At 36.7% G+C, this 19,542-nt stretch overlaps 1 long non-coding RNA gene across 1 annotated transcript in view; it reads right to left on the bottom strand.

Moving 5' to 3' along the window:
• Nucleotides 1-13,322, bottom strand: part of LOC113655229 — a 61,850-nt gene extending 48,528 nt beyond the window's left edge. Inside the window, exon 1 of the long non-coding RNA XR_003443650.2 lies at nt 12,751-13,322. This is a non-coding gene — a long non-coding RNA (uncharacterized LOC113655229). The remainder of the gene's footprint in view (nt 1-12,750) is intronic.
• Nucleotides 13,323-19,542: the final 6,220 nt, after the last annotated feature.

The raw sequence follows: 19,542 nt of genomic DNA, 5'->3' as shown, positions 1-19,542 counted from the left end.
GCCAGTTAAAGGCGGCTGACATTTAAATAATTAAAGTCTACAAACATATTTGGAGGTCCTAATAAATGAATTAAGTTAATAAAGTCATAAGAACATCACGGTCATGGAACTGCAAGGCTTACAAGTGACATATGCAGCAATGTAAATACGTACATTATTATTATGGAAATTAATAAGATCTTCAAAAAGATATTTTTCATTAAAAAGTCAAAATTCATTGTTGCATTGAAGTAGAGTGAAATTAAAGTGCAAAAATGCAACAATATCAAAATGATCAAAGAGCAAAAACATTTCAGAATTATTTAAGTTTAAATTGAAGTATCTTACTTCTTTCACAAGTTGAAATGTTTGGTATTACTGAGAAAAGGCTCTGAAGCCCATTTTCAAGCACCGATGCAGTTAAACCAGGCGATTTATTCTGAATCTAGGGCGCGGCTTTTAGTTTAGTTTAGCTGTAAAGAAAAGTGTAAAACGAGTACACAAGCTCCTGCACAGCCAACACAACTTTCTACAAAATTATTTTAAAAAAATCTCACATTATAATAATAATAATACAATTCTAACAATAATAAATTCTCTTTTTGAAAATGATTTTGAAAGCTTTTTTTGCTTAACGCTGTGTCTTTCAACTTGATCAGTGTTTACATGTAAATGCAAAAAAATATTAAAACCTTGTTCAATAAATTGTTCATTAATAAGTATTCATTTTATTTTACACTAATTTTTTTCCTATGTTTTTATATTTCTGTTAAAAATTTGATACTAGTAAAACTGACATTATGCAGACAGATCCAAAGCTCAAACATTTGTTAAAATAAAAAGTAAATGAGTGAAAGCCAGAAACCTACCAGCTTATCATGTTCAGGTTCGATTTTGAACTTAAAGCTTAAGCCATTTTGACTTGCTTTCTTCTTAAACACTAACGCCATCAGTCTCTCACCTTTTCTCTCTCCTCCTCCTCGCCTGTGTTTAGTCAAAATTTGGTCAATTTTATTAGTTTTAAGGTTTCATTGCATCATGTATCTCTGGAAGTAGGAAATAATTTTCTTTATTTTTCATTAATTCGGTTTTAAATGTAATGAATAAAGTATGACCCATATACTGTATATAATAGAGAATGACTAATTGCAAGAAGGCCACGTTACAGCCTAATTATTTTCCTAGTTTTATTTTTACCAAAAAACATTTTAACCAAATAAAAAGCTGCTTAGTTTATTTTCCTATTTTCATTTTGAAGACTACAGATATAATGGATAGGATGTGAATTATCATAACACACTTTTTTTTTACTTTTTGAGCATCTGATGCTATAAAGTTTCTGCATGGCACTGAAATATTGTAGCATGTTAAATAAAAAAGAAATGTGTTGCCATATTGGGTTTAAATGAAATCAATAATATACAGTAAATCATAATATATTCATAGTTTTTTTAAAACCTGCAATTTTGTCCACCCAACAGTACACATTTTCCCCTGCAAAATCCAAACAAATGCCTGAGGTTAAGCCTTTGTGTTCACACCAATGTCGCAAAGCACAGCAAAGGATCAACACAACTAATCTTTTGATGATTCAGGCATCCTTTCCAACTCATTTCACATGATTTAAATAATTCAAAGCTAAGGGTCTTAAAAATTCACTCTTTCTGGCAAAAGCACAAAAAAAATCGTTCCTACTAATCTGCAGTCCCAAGAACAGTCAGCTTTCTGCCAGAGGACGGTCCCCAAACAAAGCTGCTTTTAATAAAGTGCAAAAATGTAAGCTTTATTGATAACCAATGGATTTGGTCTGCAATAACATTAAAAAAAAAAAAGTGCAAGATGACTGGTGTGAAATCAGTTTTAGCCCAGCATGAATATTCTGATGAACAACAAAACAATGACAGCTGTGTCCCTGCTGAATAAACAGAATCACACCAGTCTGCAGTCATATCCTCCTTAAGCCATGAGCCAAGTTACTGTCATGAACAAGTGGAGTCCAGTCTGTTGCTATTAAACCTCCTGCACCTTTAACCAGTTATTAATGTAGCGTATGTTGTATAAGTCTAGCCCCAATAACATGCATGCAACACACCTACACTTTCAATCTCTGAGAGCTTAATTTGGCATTTCTTGTAACTAATTCATGAATTAATAAAACTTGTTAATTAGTGCTCTCAAAGAAAAAAATTACATTGAATAAGATGACATATGTTACTTAACAGCACAGTTTAAATAGGTGGAGTTTATAGTCTGTTGCAAGAATCAGGCAATATAAATTCAAACAATCTTTTTGTCCACTTTGACAAACGAGATAAATTTTAAGCATTTTTTCCCCCAAACACAGCTAACCAACCTGACACACCACGTTTAAATCAAATATCTAATTAGGGAGCATGGCCGTCTCCGGTGAGAGCTACAGCCCCGCCTTCATTAACAAAACTGTCAGTCGCTGCTGCAACCACGACATACCCGCAGAAAATCTTACTCAGTGAGAAGTAGCATCTATTAAAAAAAAAAAGCTTTGTAATTGCAGAAAATGTGAGCCTTTGTTCCCTCATGTCTTCAATTACTTTATTTAAAAAGGTTAAGCAATAACTTCCAGAGCAATACAGTAATGTAACGAAATGTGCAACACAACCAACAGAAAAGACATTTCTAAAAGAAATGGTTCAAAGAGCCAAAAGTGAAGATAAATGTCTGAGGATAGAGAAAGAAGTATTCAAGCCTGGATGCTCTTACTTGGTATTGCCATGTAACAGAATTATTTATAAACTAAAAAGTAGAGACAGCATTTAGTTAAGCTACATGATACGAGTGTACTTTTATTACCTGAACCGCTCATATAATTAGAACGGTAGAGGATTTCACTGTAGCAGCAACGACCTACAAGGAACTTCTTCCAGAGTGTAGTAATGAGGTTAGATCATTGAAAAACTATTCATTTATTATGATCACATTCAATCACTTGAAGCAATCTCCCAAACTCTTCATCCTGTGAAGTCACGATTCAGGTCTCTTCTCAGTACTTATTAGTAAAATGTACAGACTATAAACACTGAAAGTCTAAACTAAAGACCTATATGTTTAGAAAAATGCGTTGGGGTACGCAAACCACCTCTAGTCAGTTATAGCAATACCATGTGGGCTTAAAGGCTCAACAGTAGAGAGCCACATTTTCGACTTTCATAAACTTCACAATCTGTTAAACTCAAAACGATTGAGGAGATGGAAAAGTTCAATAAATCATGTTACACCACTCCTTTTCCCCACAAGATTAACATTAAACAATCACCAACTGCATACTGTTATATTCATAGGATTTCTTGCTCTAGATGGTCAATGCGTTCTTCTAGAGTTTTATTTAAACATAGGTTCAAATGTTTACCTATAGTTTTTGTGGAATTGATGTGCAATCAAACCCACTGGCACACAACTACACTGACACAACCACCAATTCTGAATTCTTCACTGAGGTGTATATTTAATTTTCTGGCAACTGGCCTTAGATTTTCATAATCAATTTCAAGTCAACATGGTTCTCAGGTAAACATGAACATGAGTCTTCAACTAAAACATGAACCACAGGCAGTTGTCCTCCCCACATACAGTAGACAGCTCTGCTACAAGCATTTATTTTTTTATTTTTTTTCCTTTTTCCAAATTTCAGTCCATAAACATACTTTCCTTGGCATGTGGACTGAAAGTTGTCAATATTCTGTGGTAATGTGCATATGCAGAAGATTGGGTTGGATGATGCTATGGTATTCTTTAAGAGCAATTCAGTGCAGTGAGTTTTTTTCCCCCACTTTAGGTTTTCATTATGGTAAATTGGATTAGGTAAGTGCAAGCCAAAACCGAGCAGTCCCATGCTTCATTGCACACAATAAGGAGCAGACATCTGCTGCTTTCTGATCATGCTGATTGTTTGTGGAAACCTGAAAAGTAGCCACACACAAACAAATAAACAATCACACCAGTGAAGCTCCCGACATACAAGCCTTCTCGAATGTGCTACATTTGCCAAGAGTACAGAACTAAAAGACAGTTACCTGAGTGATCTGAGGCATGCTGTGTGTTTGTGTAGTACACACTCTACTGACCTGGAAGACATCAGCATTCACTCTGGAATTACAATAGAAGCCAAGGGCAAAGGATCTTGCTCAAACAAGAGCTTGTGCATGTAACGCCAGTGGCATGGAATAAAATCGTTTGTTTATATATTGAAGTAATCATAGAAACATGGAGAGCCAATTGAAATGGGACACAAACATGCAGGTACAGAAGACAAGCTTTAATTTACATGCAATGTTTTTACTGTGTAGATAATTTATCATCATCATCATCATTACATGCATGTGATAAATGTTTCTTGTGGCACCTTTCATTTCTGCCAGATGTTCTATGTAACGAACACTTCATTATGACCGCTATATTCACTCAAAAATTCTTACCCATTTCATGATAACTACCACCACATCTTTGACTGCCACTTACACATCATCATGAAGCTGAATGTGAAAATACAGCTAGCTGCTTTATTCTGTTTTTAGAGTAAAGTGTTTGCTCTGCCATTAGGAGTGTAAATCTCCCTCGGTCAGATGCAGTGTATTAATATGGACAAAAACTATAACTACTACACTTCAGTGTCCTACTGAAGATTTAGTTGAACACTGATGCAACTGGATTAAGCTTTGATTTAAGAGGAGTCCAAAAAAACAGCAGTTGAAGGAAATAGATAACTATAATGTTTACAGGAACTAACTTGTTTCACAGCTGTTCCCTTTTTGATCCAAACTGTATCTAGACTTGTTACTCAACACTGCAGAAGTGAGGGCTGCAGAAGGAGGTGTTCAGTCCCAGCAGACTGTGTCTTTATTGTCCAGGTGGGTGAGGGTTTTAATGAACGTCTGTGGCAATGGCATCGTCTGTGGAGCGGTTTGGACGATACGGAAACTGTATGGGGCCAGTAAGTGTGGTTACTGGGTCTTGATGTGCCTCATGACGAGCTTCGCAAAGCACTTCATAACGATGGGCGTGAGTGCGACAGGACGATAGTCATTGAGGCAGGACACTTTAGAATTCTTTGGGATTGGGACGATGGTGGTTGTCTTGAGGCACGTAGGAACAACAGCGCTGCTCAAGGAATGTTGCAGACGTCAGTAACGACGTCCGCTAGCTGTTCCGCATATTCCCTGAGCACCCTGCCAGGAATGTTGTCTGGGCCAGCAGACTTCCGTGGGTTAACTCTGCATAGAGTTTTCCTCACATCGGCCATGGATAGACCAGAGTACCTTATCGTTTGCCGCTATGTTGTTCTGCACCTCAAACTGAACGTAGAAGTCATCCAGCGCATCTGGGAGGGAGGCATCACGATCAGACAGGTGAAGCGGTCTTGTAGTTGGTGATCGCCTGTATGCCATGCCACATGCGCTGGGTGTCTCCGCTGTCCTGGACGTGGCTGTGGATTGTCTGGGCATGTGCACGCTTTACTTCTCTGATAGCCTGTTCTGAAGGCTAGGTCTCTAGGCTTCAGCAGCGCACGCTCTTTAGCCATCCACGGCTTCTGGTTGTAGCGTGTGGAGATGGTCTTGATGGTCTTGTGTGTGGAACTTCACCTGCTCACTCAACACCAGCTCCATCATCAAGAAAGCCCAACAGCTTTTCTACTTCTAGCGGAGTTGATCATTGGAGTCCCTCTATCATGGACATTTACACCACACGCTGCATCCGCAAAGCCAACAGCATTGTGGATGACCCCACACAGCCCTCACACACTCTTCACCCTCCTGCTATCTGGAAAAAGGTACCAAAGCATTTAGGCCCTCACGACCAGACTGTGTAACAGTTTCTTCCCACAAGCCATCAGACTACTCAATAACTGAAATGAACTGTACCGAGCACAACACACACATGCACAATCAACTATACTGGCCTACAACAAATACACACTCTTCCAATAGTCATCCATGTCTACAGCATCACTATATCAAACTGTTTACATGCTGTTTTGCACTGTTTTTGTTCTTTGCAAATGCTGTCTAACGTTTCAGTCGATTGCCGTTTTGCACAATACCTCATGTAACTGGTGCTATAATACTAATGCGTTTATTTCGGTATTTCTGCACATGCAATATTGATTGAACATACAGTATTTACACTGGTCAGGGCTGTTTTTATGTATTATCTTGTCAAATGTCTTGTATTTTTTGTTTGCACTGTCAAAAGTCTTGTCTTACACTGTTTGCAACAGGTTGCACAGATGCACTTTATGTGGCTAGGACTACTTACTTACTGTAAGCCCTCAGCTCAGTCTTTGTTTTATGTAGCATCATGGTCCTGCAGAAACGTCTCATTTCACTGTGTACTGCAACAGCTATATATGGTCGAAATGACAAAAGCTTCTTGACTTGACAATCCCAGTCTGATGTTTAGAATTTTTTCTTCTTCAAACATTTACCTTCCACTTTCTATTTTCTAAAGCTTGGAGGTTTGAAAGAATTTATTCCTCAATTTAAAAAGTAATTTTAAGCATCTACAAAATTATTTTAATTTATATATTAGTATAAATATCCAAAAATCTACCAATGCAGACCAACTATTTTTTTATAAACCATGTTGTTTTTATGCTGCATAAATGATGCACGTGTGTAAGTGCTGCTTTCTCTATATTAACCAGTTGTTTTCAGTGCATAACACTCCACTGTTTAAAGTGGGTATGAAATAAAAATGCATAATTTTACACGTCATGTTAAAGGGAGGGGGATCATATTCATGAGAAATAACCTTTACAAAGTCATTTTACACCAAATAATTAAATACATGCTGGTTTCTTGACAAACGTCTGCTCACAGCCATACTTCCTCCATTAATAGCAGCATTTCTCTCCTCTCCTAGCAGCATTTCTGTCTGGCCAGACGGCCGTATACTGATCATGAATATTTGTTAAGAGAGCAGTGAGTAACATGTCTGACAGGTCTTGCATTGAGGTCACTGGTAACCTGCGCTACATTATTATGTCTGGTTCTCTCTGCTGGGCCATTGCTGGGCTCAGTGATGGAGCTGAACTCAAACTGTTCCTGACAGTAAATGGGAGTTTTAAAGTACCAAGGGCACATGCGACCTGAATATCAAAGTAAAATCAGCATTGATTAGAGAGCAGAAAAAGGCAACAAAAACCTCTAGACAAGTAATGACACAGAACTCTCTTTACTTGTGTGAAAAAAGCGTAATACAATTACCTGTCTAGACCCAACAGCTGCTTGTGCATGGTCAGTGAATTGTATTAATTCAGCATTCTTTGCTAAGCTTCATCAATAATAAAGCAATTATGGCTGATAATCTAAAGATGTAAAGACTGATTTTTGGTTGACATGTACATACACACATGAATCGTTATATTTTTCCATCACCCCCTCAGGTCATGGCCCAACTTCCATGGCAGCTCCATGTTTGCAAAAACCTAATATCATGCACCACTGAACCTTCTTTGAATTTGCTTCTGTGGCAAAATTGTTTGTAATGTGAAAGTGACAGTCATTGTGCATAGTGTCTCAGAAATACATGAACAATGATCTTAATGCATGGCCATAATGTTTCAGTAGCTTGATTTAAGCCATTATTACAAGTGTTGTCATGTCCTTCCAAGTATCACTTTCAGCTTAAACCCCAGTGAAGTCTGACCTTCATCGGTCATGCAGCATTGGTTTTTCTCTCAAAGGTGTCTTCAGTGTCCGTTCAGTGATGCTACAGCTTACCTCGGTTACTCCAGAAGCTTCTTTTTTCTGCCACTCCCAATAATATTCTTGCTGGTCTTCCATGACACACAATTCAGGATGGCTGTCATGTTTAGAAAAAAGTGTCACATCTGCTAGACTTTCAAATTGGCTGCTATGTGGGTGAATTCTAATGAGCTATTACACAGCACTCTTGTGGCACAGATGAAATGAGAGGCAACATGCATTACTTGAGGTGGTAAGCAGAGCTGGTGTTCTCGTTCACAGTCAGTGACAATCAACCACATGGACAGACAGACAGTCTTTAGGCTAGCATCACAATCTAAATCCTAGAACATACCAAAAGTGTACCAGATACGATTTAGTTTAACAGTTACAGGATATTACATTTTGATCTGTAAGAGGGATTGACATTGGTCAATTTATCAAATACTCAGTGAAGAAACAACATATAACATTTCAATGAGCACCAAATAGGGTAAATATTTTAACTGTCAATTATTTGACTGAATGAGTCAATCAATTAACTAACTTAAATCTAACTTCTAAATAAGATAAGCTAATTACTAATGATTACTAATCTTTAAAAATAAAAACAACCAACTTCAATTATAAGAGGAACTACTTTTCAACTAACAAACATGACATTTTTTATTTTAAATATTCAACTAAACTGTACATAATCACACCCATTCATCATTGATAACCTAAATTAAAAATAAAATAACTTGAACAGATTCATAAAACTATGAAATTAAATATTCATATTTTACTAAATCAGTTACAGTCAAACGACTTGAATCAAAAGTAATACAAGTCACCTAGTAGGAGTTTTCAGCGGTTTTTGTATTCAGCATGTGCGCTTATAAAAGGCAGTTCTGCTTTGTGCAGAATGTATTGTAGCCTGCTTTCACTTTTTAGAGTAAGTGTTTTCATTTCACTCTTTGCTGCCATCAAAGCTGAATCTTGTCCTTGAATTTTCTAATCAGTAACACGGACATGATAAACACTTTTTCCACATTTGGCTTTTGTCTTCTTTCCATTCTGCTTTTTGTTATCTAAACAGAAACCTATGTTGTGTAAAATCTATTTTATTAAATATATTCTACTCCCGTAGCATCATAAAACACACATGACCTTTTGCAACATGATTGACAACTTAGACCTACTGCCTTTATTGTGGTTACTTTTTCCCCTTATTTTCAACACTTTCAGTATCACATCTTACACTATGGGGCCTATAGAATGTAGAAACCTGACTTAACCATCACAGCCATACGATTATAAGGCCGGCCATAAGGTGAAATCACAATTCTCTAGATTATCATTGTATACCGTTTGTATTAGGACATCCTTTAACTAGAATTCAGACACTCAAACCTGTTTAATCATGACAGTGTCTCCATGCACAAAGCAAGGTCAATAAAGACATGGTATATAAAGGTTAATCCAGAACATTTTCTGGATTAATTGTAATGCTGCCCGTTCTCTAGTCCTCAGCACTAATGCTCTTGTGGCTAGTCTAGTGGAACCATTGTGATCTAGTGTAGTACACATCTAGTTGAACACCTTCCCAGATTATAAACAGGAAAGTGGACACCAACCCAGTTTTAATGCCTACGGATTTGGAATGAACATATACAAGTGCAAGGGACAGGGGTTCCCAAACATCTGGCCATACATGACATCTGTAACCATAAAAATGACATTATTATTATTATTAATAGCTTACAGAAAAGCCTGCCCTTTTTACACCCATGCATCATAATGAAACCTTACCATAGCAGACAAGCTGCGAATAAACCACTTTCCCATTTCCGTTCTACTCCCCTTAATGTATTTAACTGCTGAAGCACCAATGTCAACCGCATCCAATTTCAAGAGAAGTATGAGAACAAAGACTGATGGCAGATATTAATAACTCCCTATGGCTTACATTCGAGCCACCATTTCTCCATGGTAACCTTCAATTACTGCACGCCCATGCACTCCACGCAACATTTAGAATGCCATGTACTATTATGCTCTTGCCCATCCTCATGCTCGACAATGGACAACAGCATTATTGCAATTCTGAATAGCAAAGCGACAAAGAGGAATATTTAAACAAGTTCTAAATGTACCCAGGATGTACCTTCTACCTTAGGTGCTAGGGACCAGTATGCATAATCATAAAATCACTCCATCAACAATAATTTATTTTACAGGGGGGAAAAAAAGGACATTAATACATTTTTATTTGTTCCAGATTATAACACAGTAAGGAATAAAACAGTAAACTGTTCTGGGGGGTTAGGGGTGTCAGATAATGTCTATGGGGGTCTGTCAGAAATCAAAATTGTGTGCAGTTGCTACAGTAAGTCACTCAGTCTCTCTCAAATGTGATTTGTCCTGATTGGCTGCAGCTCCTGCCAGTCACTGTGATATTAATATACATGTCTTTCAGCAATGAAGTTGAAGCATAACAACACTTAAGGTATGTGCTATTGTGCTAAACACATGGCAACTACTCATACTTAGGCAGCGTGACAACTCACAGCAGCTCAGGAACAGCTTACTGTAAAGCATATTTTTTTCTCATGACTAATTTTTTTTCTTAATTAAAAATCATATGCACTGTCACCTTCTCATATAGAGCCTATAGACTTGTATGCAAAAACACCCACAATAGAAAATTAAATCATCTTTTTATGTTTCTGTGCAATATTCATGAGGCCATCATATGATATGACATTTATCGATGCAACAATAAACAATAAAACAGATATATATCAAGTCTGGAGAAACACCCAATTCAATACAACAAGTAAATTCACCTGAGCTGGAGAGTTATGGTAACAGCTGTTAAGATGTTTAATACATTTCTTAAATAAATGAGAAAAAAAAAAAAAGATTTTGGTATTGCAATGTAAAGAATCCTTCATCCAGCCGACAGAGACATTTAATACATCCGTTATCTGATACAAAATCTGATGCGCATCTGTTAATTTCTGGGATATGGGAGATCTCTGTGGACCACAATGCAAGAGATGCACCACCGACATGATAATTGGTTTAGGGGTTCAACTGGAACTTACATAGCATGTATGTTACACTTATCAGGCATGAATAAAAGCAATTTATCTACATGCAATTCACATAAGAAAAACAACAAAAACCCACAAACCACAGACCTTCCCAGCAGCAGTTTAAGTGTTGTCCACAGACCTTGTTACTAAAAAGGTTGAACTTCAACAAACTGCACAGAACACGTTTATATATCCAAAGTCAGCTTCATCTCCTCCTTCTCATCTCTTCCTGTCTTAATTAAGGTTCTGTTTCAGCAATAATAACTGCAAATTCTAAGAGGAAGCAGTAGCTATCATTTGCTTTGGCATACAGGTCAACCCATTAAAGTCACTCTTGGCTGGGTTGCATGGCCACTTGTCATTCCGGCGGAATCTTAATGAGAATGACATTTACTCATTAGATATGCCATGTTTCAGGTGATCAAGATTAATGTGTTCATACTCTGTGTAGCATTTAATTATTTTTAATTCAGGGAAATTTCAGCTTTCCTGAACAGACAGTGGGTAATTATTTGCATAAGCGTTCTTCTGTACCCCGACTACGACATTAAAGCCTTATGTTTAATTCCATGAAGGCCTGGGTAGGACTGCTGTTGATAGATAACGATATAGTTTGAATTCAAAAGCGCATACGTCCATGCTTATACCAATTCAAACATATATAATTGTTTTTACAGAATACAAGGTTACTAGCATGCAGAAATGTGTCATCCATGCCACTGGAAAAAAGTTCCGAACATAAAGAGACAGATAGTGAATTCAGGTAACGAATAGTAAACGGTATATAAGCAGTACAAAATACCATTCAATACAGCCATGAGTGTAATATAATAGATAATTAAATATATAGATAACATAATATAGATATACAAATATATAGATAATTTCCAGGAATGATCATTCTGTCCATTGAGAAGCAGGGTGGATGAGGCAATATAAATATTCACACTTAAAGAACATTTCCTCAACAAAGCAGCACAGTTTAGTTGATTCTTAGGTTTGTCAAGTTTTAAAATCAAATTAGGTATTAGGTACCATCTAAGTAAAAACAAATTGATGAGAACGGTTGGTGTATAACAAATAAATATTAAAAAAAAAAAAAAAGGCGCTCTTCCTGTGCACAACTCAAAACAGGATGTACTGTAATGTCTGCCCATGCACATCAGTTGATTAAAGAAATATCAGAGAAGAAAGAGTGCCTGATCCTAAATGTAATTCTAATATTTAAACACTGGTTGTTTGAATCAATGTACATGTGTTCCTAATAAAATGACCAATGTATAACATGCAGAAACAGTTCAAGAGCTTCAGCTAACATTCAGATCAAACATGGAAGGGGACAAAATGAGATTTCTGTGAATTGCTGATCTCCTGGGCCACACAAGTCCCTAAAATTTACAAAGAAGATAGTAAACAATGCCTTGTCGATGAGAGAGGTCCGAGGAGAATGAACAGATGTCATCCAGTCTATATTGACAAGAAAAGTGTCTCAGAATGTTGTTTTTAAAACCCTACAAGTCACTGAAACATTTCTTCATCATTCTGATGTTCGATGTGAGCATTAACTGAAGCTCTTGACCCTCATCCTCATGACTTGGTGCATTGACTTGAGAATTTCCTGAACACTCAAGTGTAAAACTGTTCATTTTAAAGTGGCCAGAAGGTGTACTGTATAAACAAGCATGTGCACATGTTTATTATGGATACAGAGAATTTGTATAAATATGTCTCATGCTACCTCAAAATGTGCCCCGTGTGTTTAATCAATATTCATGTTTGGATTTTAAAATGCATGATATTTTACAGCAAAGAAATTGATGTTAATTATAGGTGGTGTGGTTTGTTTGTGTTTATCAGTGGACACTACAGTACACAACAGGAAAAATCAGCTATATCAAAATACTTAACACTCAAACATCACTGGGTTAAACTGAACCATTTTATCATGTCAGAGAGAAGCGCAAACTTACCAGGCTCGAAGGGAAACACAGGTTTTCGAAGAGAGGAGGTTTCATTGGGGGTGAAGTTTTTCATTGGGGTGAACCATGAGTCAGTTTTTTTTAAGTTTTAGCATACTATTTTTTATTCTTTATTTTCCTTTACGCCTCAATACCTGTCTCAGGGCAAACGGAGAAAGACGCAGGTGCATCTTAATTGAAATGCGACGCCCCACCCACAGCTCATTTGCATAGGGTCGCCCAAAAAACTCCATAAAAGGAAAAAGCTCAACGGAACAAATACATATCAAAGGTAAACCTCGCAGAAATAAGACTCCATATATGGTAAACTCAAGGGGACAAATGTACATAAAAGGTATCACTTAGAGTGGGGAAAAAACTACGTGGCAAAACATACAGTGAGGCAAAATGGGGACAAAAATGCTGGTCAGAGGTGTTTTTATTTCATTATCATTACATTAATTGATGCCTCTAATCTTATTGGTTGACATAAAGATGTCTTAAAAGTAAGGTTTTTGAATAAGGTTTTCGGATTCCCAACCGACATGTTCTGGAGCCATGTTGAATTTATTTTTTTATTTGCAATTAAGCAACTGATTCAGCTCTTGAGGTCCATGGTAATTAGCTCAGGATTTGAATAAGGTATGTTCATGTAGAGAAAACACCAATTTTATCTGCAGAGAGGTACTAGAGATCCAGGGTTGGGAAATTCTACCTAAAGGGCAAACATAAGAACCTTATTCATTTAAGTGTCTTGGCATGCAGCATGTTGTTCGATGCACTGCTGGATGTTGGATGCCTGCTAATTGGCACACTATCAAAAGTGGGCTTGTGGGCTAATTATCAGAAACCTTCCTGTTGATTTAAAATTGCTTGTTGATTTATCTGCTTTGCTGTTAACCAGAATTCATAAAGTAAGTATTGCTTGCTGGGAGGTGACTATATACAGTGAAGCACTTGATTGATTACTCATTCATTTAAATCGCTGAAGAAACATGACACCTTCAATTTATTTGTGAATAGAATGGCATTTTGTTCTGAGAGGTTTGTCTGGGAAAAGGTCATATGTTTTTGTTTTTTTAACAATTTATTTAAGTCTTTACACTAGAGTATGGCGCACACACCCACATATATATATATGAAGAAAATTTAAACACACTGCCTCAATATCCCTTGTAAAAGTGTGAAATCATAATCCATAATGTGAGCATTTTTCTTTTATTTGGAGCTCCATGTTCCCATGACAACCGACTACTTCTGTGTTATGTCCAAGCTGTGTGTGCTTTTTTAGATAATAATTAGGCCTGTAGACAAAGAAAAGAGCTGGACATTCCTAGCTGAGAGTCATAGATACGCTGTCTGCATGTTTGCACACGTGTAGAACACCTTGCTTCTGTTTGGCACAGTCTATGGGAATCTGGTTTCAATGCCGAATCCTGTGAAGCTATAAGATATCTTAATGCTTCATTTATTCATTGTTATTGTGCCAGGCCCAGCAACAGTCTGAAATATTTCAGGGTTGGGGAGGGCTTGTGATGGAATAGTTGGGATATTTGGGAACCACATCCTAGATGCCAGAAAAACCAATAAAAGAAAATGCTAGTAATTTACAGGTATGTATGTGTGTGGACAGACTTAAGTATTTTAGTCTGCTTATATGACAGTGACTTGTCAGTGATGACAAATTTTACTTTAATAATGAATGAAAACGTGCTTTTAAACTATTAATTACTGTTAGGAAACATTTGCAAAGCATTTTAGTTCATGTTATCACTTGCATTACACTTGATATACTGTTAACAGTCATTCTCTCGACTCTCTCATGGTGGAAAACTCCCTTCAAGTCTCATACCACAAAGCTTCACAACATGGAGGAATAAATATTATCTTTTCTATCTTTTTTCATCTCCTGTATTTTTTATAATTTGGTTATATTGAGTATGTAAACCACAATGTAGAATATCTCTGAATCATCTCAGGCAGAAACTAGTTTTATTTCCCAGAGCAAGGACAAACCAATCAAAATTGATCTTAATATGGTAGATTTTAGTAAACACATGTTTAGTTTCTGCTTGAATGTATGTAAGCTAACTGGCAAATGAGATCTGTTGATGTAACCAGTAGAAGGTGTTAGAAAAAAAGAATAAGAATGAATTGTCTCATTTTGTCTCCTGAGGAAGTGGTGATGGTGTAAAACCTTGAGAAAGGATATAATAAAATATCTCACAGATTAGCTGTGATCTGGAGATGAAATTGATCAACTACAACAGCTATGAATCTAAAATGTGGAATAAAACATGAAGACAAAGTACAATGTATTCAGGGTTTCCTGGGGGCTTGTGATTTTTAGGAAATTTCATATTCAGACTTGGGCTGAGAAAGAAAAGAAAAGTACAAGACAAATAAACTGATAAGACTGATCTGCTAAGACATGTCATCAATGTCTTAAGCATAATGAGTATAAAATGATTTGTAGATGAAAATAGTTAAACAGGGCTAATGAATGGAATAATAGTTAAATGTAGGCAGAGGTTTATGGCACATATTTGCCAACATACCATATCGATTTAGGTAATTTAGAAAGAATATTAAGACACAAGTCTTAAAAGAGCAATAAGGAAACAACAAAGGATGAAGGCTATGTACTGTATACATAGGATACATGGAAATATGCTGCATTATTTTAACATCCAAAAGCAGATTTAAAGATTTTCAAGTTTAGTGACTAATTAGCTATAGATATGAGGATTTTGGCCTTTAACAGCCTGGCATTGCTAGTGTGTGGTTATTCTGGCATTGACCGTAAAATCAATCTGTCCTGAGCGACTTGTCAACAATAAGTATATAATTATACTCAGGCAGCTCCCTTGGTTGCAGAAACAGTGATGTCTTCACTTTACTCATCCTCATTTTATTGAGATCTCTGGTTCTTTGTCCCTAAGACATTGTCCATCCAGCCAAGTTGAGATTGACCGTTATTTCAATTTAAGCCAAATACAAAACTGCTCTATATATAAAAGGGATGGGCGTAGACACAAGACATCCATTATTCTTCCCCTGTTCAGCCACGAGCCATGCTGCCTCCGAAAAAAGTAAACAAAAGTATTTTAGAAAGTTTCCAATAGATAGATAGATAGATAGATAGATAGATAGATAGATAGATAGATAGATAGATAGATTAATTCATTTTTCATTTCAAAATGGAAAACTTCCACAGCAAACAAATGGAAAAACAGGAAAAGGTAAATATAAAATTACAGTAATTCTTTAATATGGAATTAATTCATTTGAAATTGTTCTACTACCACTCACTAACAGCAAGCACTGCCTGTTCTTTAATTATTTATACTCTGTTATGAAATTTTACTTTGCATACAATAAAGGATCACATTTAATCTCATCATGAACAAAAAAGTTTGCTTTCCTTTGCAACACCTCAATTCAAAATTAATTTCAATCCCTTCTCTCTTTGCATGTAAGCTTAGCATGTGCATCTGACTGAATTATTAAGAGTACAGACTATAAAGGCCAGAAACAAAGAGGATATGATTTGTTATGCACAATCTGAAATGCAAATTAACCTTAATTAAACATGCTTTTTAGTCGTTGTTTTTTATTCATCTGAAAACAAACCATATAATTATGATCACAGAATGATATACAGACATATCCTTATTTGGCTATTACAGCTAGCATGGCTGATCAAACTAACAGAATCCTATTTGGCTTTCCAAAAGGACTGTGAAGTCACTTTGATTTCATTATGTATTTCAATGTGTTAGGAAAGGGACATTAGTCCAAATGTGCAGCTTGAATGGCTAAGTGGAGCCCTGAAGGTCGCTAACATCCGAAACTATTCCGTCGTTCGCAATTGGACATAAGAACCTGATCATCGGAAATGAATCTAAATTGTGGTACTCTCTGTATGGAATAAAGTCTAGTTTCCATAGGGACCGTTATGCCAGTTGTGCTGTTGCCGTACTTCTGAGGGGGATTAACTCTGTCATGTTGCCCAGAAAGAGCCCTAGAGAGGGCTGCTCTCATCATTTGAGGTTCCATATCACCACGAATTCAGCCTAATGGAATCATCGTATGGAAATGGCTTCTGACCGAAGGAAGGCTATGTGGGAAAAATTGATAATCACTTTTGTTTTTCTCACAGTGGATCATGACACAGAGTGAATCACATTTTCTATTACTGGACTCCATCTGGCTCTATTATAGCTGGACAACAGGTGATGGGATCCTACTGAAGCCAGGTAACTACTCCTCTCTCTCCCAGTCACTCAGTCATGGTGCCTGTCACAGGAGCTTGCTCACACCCAAATGGGTTTTGAACGTACCTCTCACAGGTAGGAACAGATGGAAATATGCTCCCTCTTACTGCATGACCTCAGAAAAAGGGCCTTAGCTGACAGTGTAATATGTTGGGTCATTTAATTTCCCACTGCTTTCAGGGTTCTTTTTTTTTTTCCTCTTTGTTGTGCTTGACAAATAGGAGGTGGCCATCTTTCTCGCTCTATTTCCTTCCTTACTCGCACTAAATCTCATTGTTAAAGGTGAACAAGTGCATAATTTACTCGACTAGACGTTAAATACACAGGAGGCTAAGAACTGATCGTTTAATTTCCCATACCGCAGCACTATAAAAAAAAAACTGTTAAGCTTCAAGAATACCTTACATTTATTTAACTTAACACATGTTCAGAAACTGGAAATTAATTCTGTCTTTCTATCATTTTCAGTAACAGTATTATTCCAGTAACGCTGAAACCATGTAAACACTCTCACACGCTTATTCACACACAGTAAAGTTTAATGGATGCTTTTCGACATGCATACTTGTGATTCCTTGTATCCCTGCCTGATTTTATTTTTGTCTAGGTTCAAGAATACAAGTTGAACACATGTTAAAGAAGCAACAATTTAAAAAAGATAATTAATCCCCAAAAACAAGGTGGTGTTGGTTGATGTCTTGGCAATAAGAACGAACTGAAATTCCCATGATTCATTGTGTCATCATTGTCATAGGAAGGACTCTATTCAGATCCATAATGCATACAGTATGAGGACATGTTAATAGTATAGTATGATCAAGGTTTTACCTAAAGAGGAGGCTCTCATGAGATACAGCAAGTTTATTTGGTAAATTAGCTAGCAAATTAGTTGACACTGGCTAATGTCGAACAGATTGAAACACTGTCTGTTTCAAATGGCAGATTAACCACCAGGTTTACTCTGAACTTACCGTTTTAACTGTGTGGTCTTTTTTGAAAAATGATTTTATCAAGGAAATACAAAATGGTCTTGAAGATTAAACAGTTTGACAAAGTGGTGATTATTGTGATGGTACTGCACAATAACAAGTAAACAGTGGCACTGTAATGTGTACAGGTGCAAAGTCCATTCTTGTGTCCTATCAAGTTTATTTATCGAAGTCCATTTTTTGTATTCTTGGTATCGAGAAACACCCAGTTTTTTAAGGTGCATGATTTATCAAGCTCTATATGAACTAAACTGGAAGTGTCATTGAACGCTGACATTTACTTCCCGTTTTCCTTGGATCCGTCTTGGCCCTGACCATGCCTCCTGGGTTTTAGATTTAAATCTGTTTTATGAACTCTCTGAATATTTAGTGAGCTATAATATATGCTTGGTTTTTGCTTCCATGTATTAATGCCTCAACTTCTGAGCTGTTTTCCATGATGTTTGATTTCTTTAACATTATTTCAGTTGAATGATGTGGTATTTTGCTGTTGAATCTTCAACATGGTACACATTTTGAGATGCTTTTCTGCTCACCATGGTTAAAATAAGGGATTATTTGAGTTATTGTAACTTACTGTCATTGTAAACTTTTCTGGCCATTCTTTTCTGACCTCTCATATCCATAAGGTGTTTATGCCTACAAAACATCTGCTTACTAAATGTGTTCTGCACCATTCTGTGTAAACATGTCTCTGAAAATGGCATGAGATCAGCAGTTTCTAAAAAAAAAACTTAAAGCAGCCTTTCTGGCACCAATAATAATGAGTGCATTTCCAAACACAAAAACAATGACAACAGTGATGGAAATAACTGGTTTTGGAAATAACTGGAGCTATTATTTATAGACACCAATGTGCTTATTGCTGTGTACAATGTTTAAATATCACCACTTTGTGGTTTGTATCTGTTGCATTCTTAACAACTTTTGCCCATCTATGTCTCGTAAGCAACCAGTAAAGAAAATTGCATTTGGGGAAAAACATTTGACTCAATCATTTCTTCATAACAGAATATTTTATCGATGCGATGTCCAAACTTGGATCCTGAATGATCTGATCCCGAGCTGTGGTTGTCTTCTCTCGGCAAAGAAGCAACATACTGATTTTATAACAAGCGATTTTAACAGAGAAGCAGCATCCAAAATGTCCGGGCGGGGTTGATGATAGATTAAAATTCTTTTCCTACAAGACATGCATGGTAGGTTGATTCGCATCTTTGGAAAATTGTCCGTAGTGTGTGAGTGTGTGAGAGAATGAGAGTGTGTGTGTACCCTGTGATGGGTTGGCACTCTGTCCAGGGTGTATCCTGCCTTGATGCCCGATGACGCCTGAGATAGACACAGGCTCCCTGTGACCCGAGTAATTTGGATAAGCGGTAGAAAATGAGTGAGTGAATAATTTCACCTTGGCTAACTTGTGTTCCTCAACAGTAATTGTGCTCCATCACCAATCATATGACCAGCAGAAAAAATTCATTCTGAAAGTTATTATTCAAATTATTGACATGAATACATTATATACATCAAGCACATCTATG

The sequence above is a fragment of the Tachysurus fulvidraco genome, chromosome 4 (assembly GCF_022655615.1).
Source record: "Tachysurus fulvidraco isolate hzauxx_2018 chromosome 4, HZAU_PFXX_2.0, whole genome shotgun sequence".
NCBI lineage: Eukaryota > Metazoa > Chordata > Actinopteri > Siluriformes > Bagridae > Tachysurus > Tachysurus fulvidraco.
The sequence above is the reverse complement of the archived record's forward strand: the minus strand, read 5'-3'. Positions and strand labels throughout refer to the sequence as shown.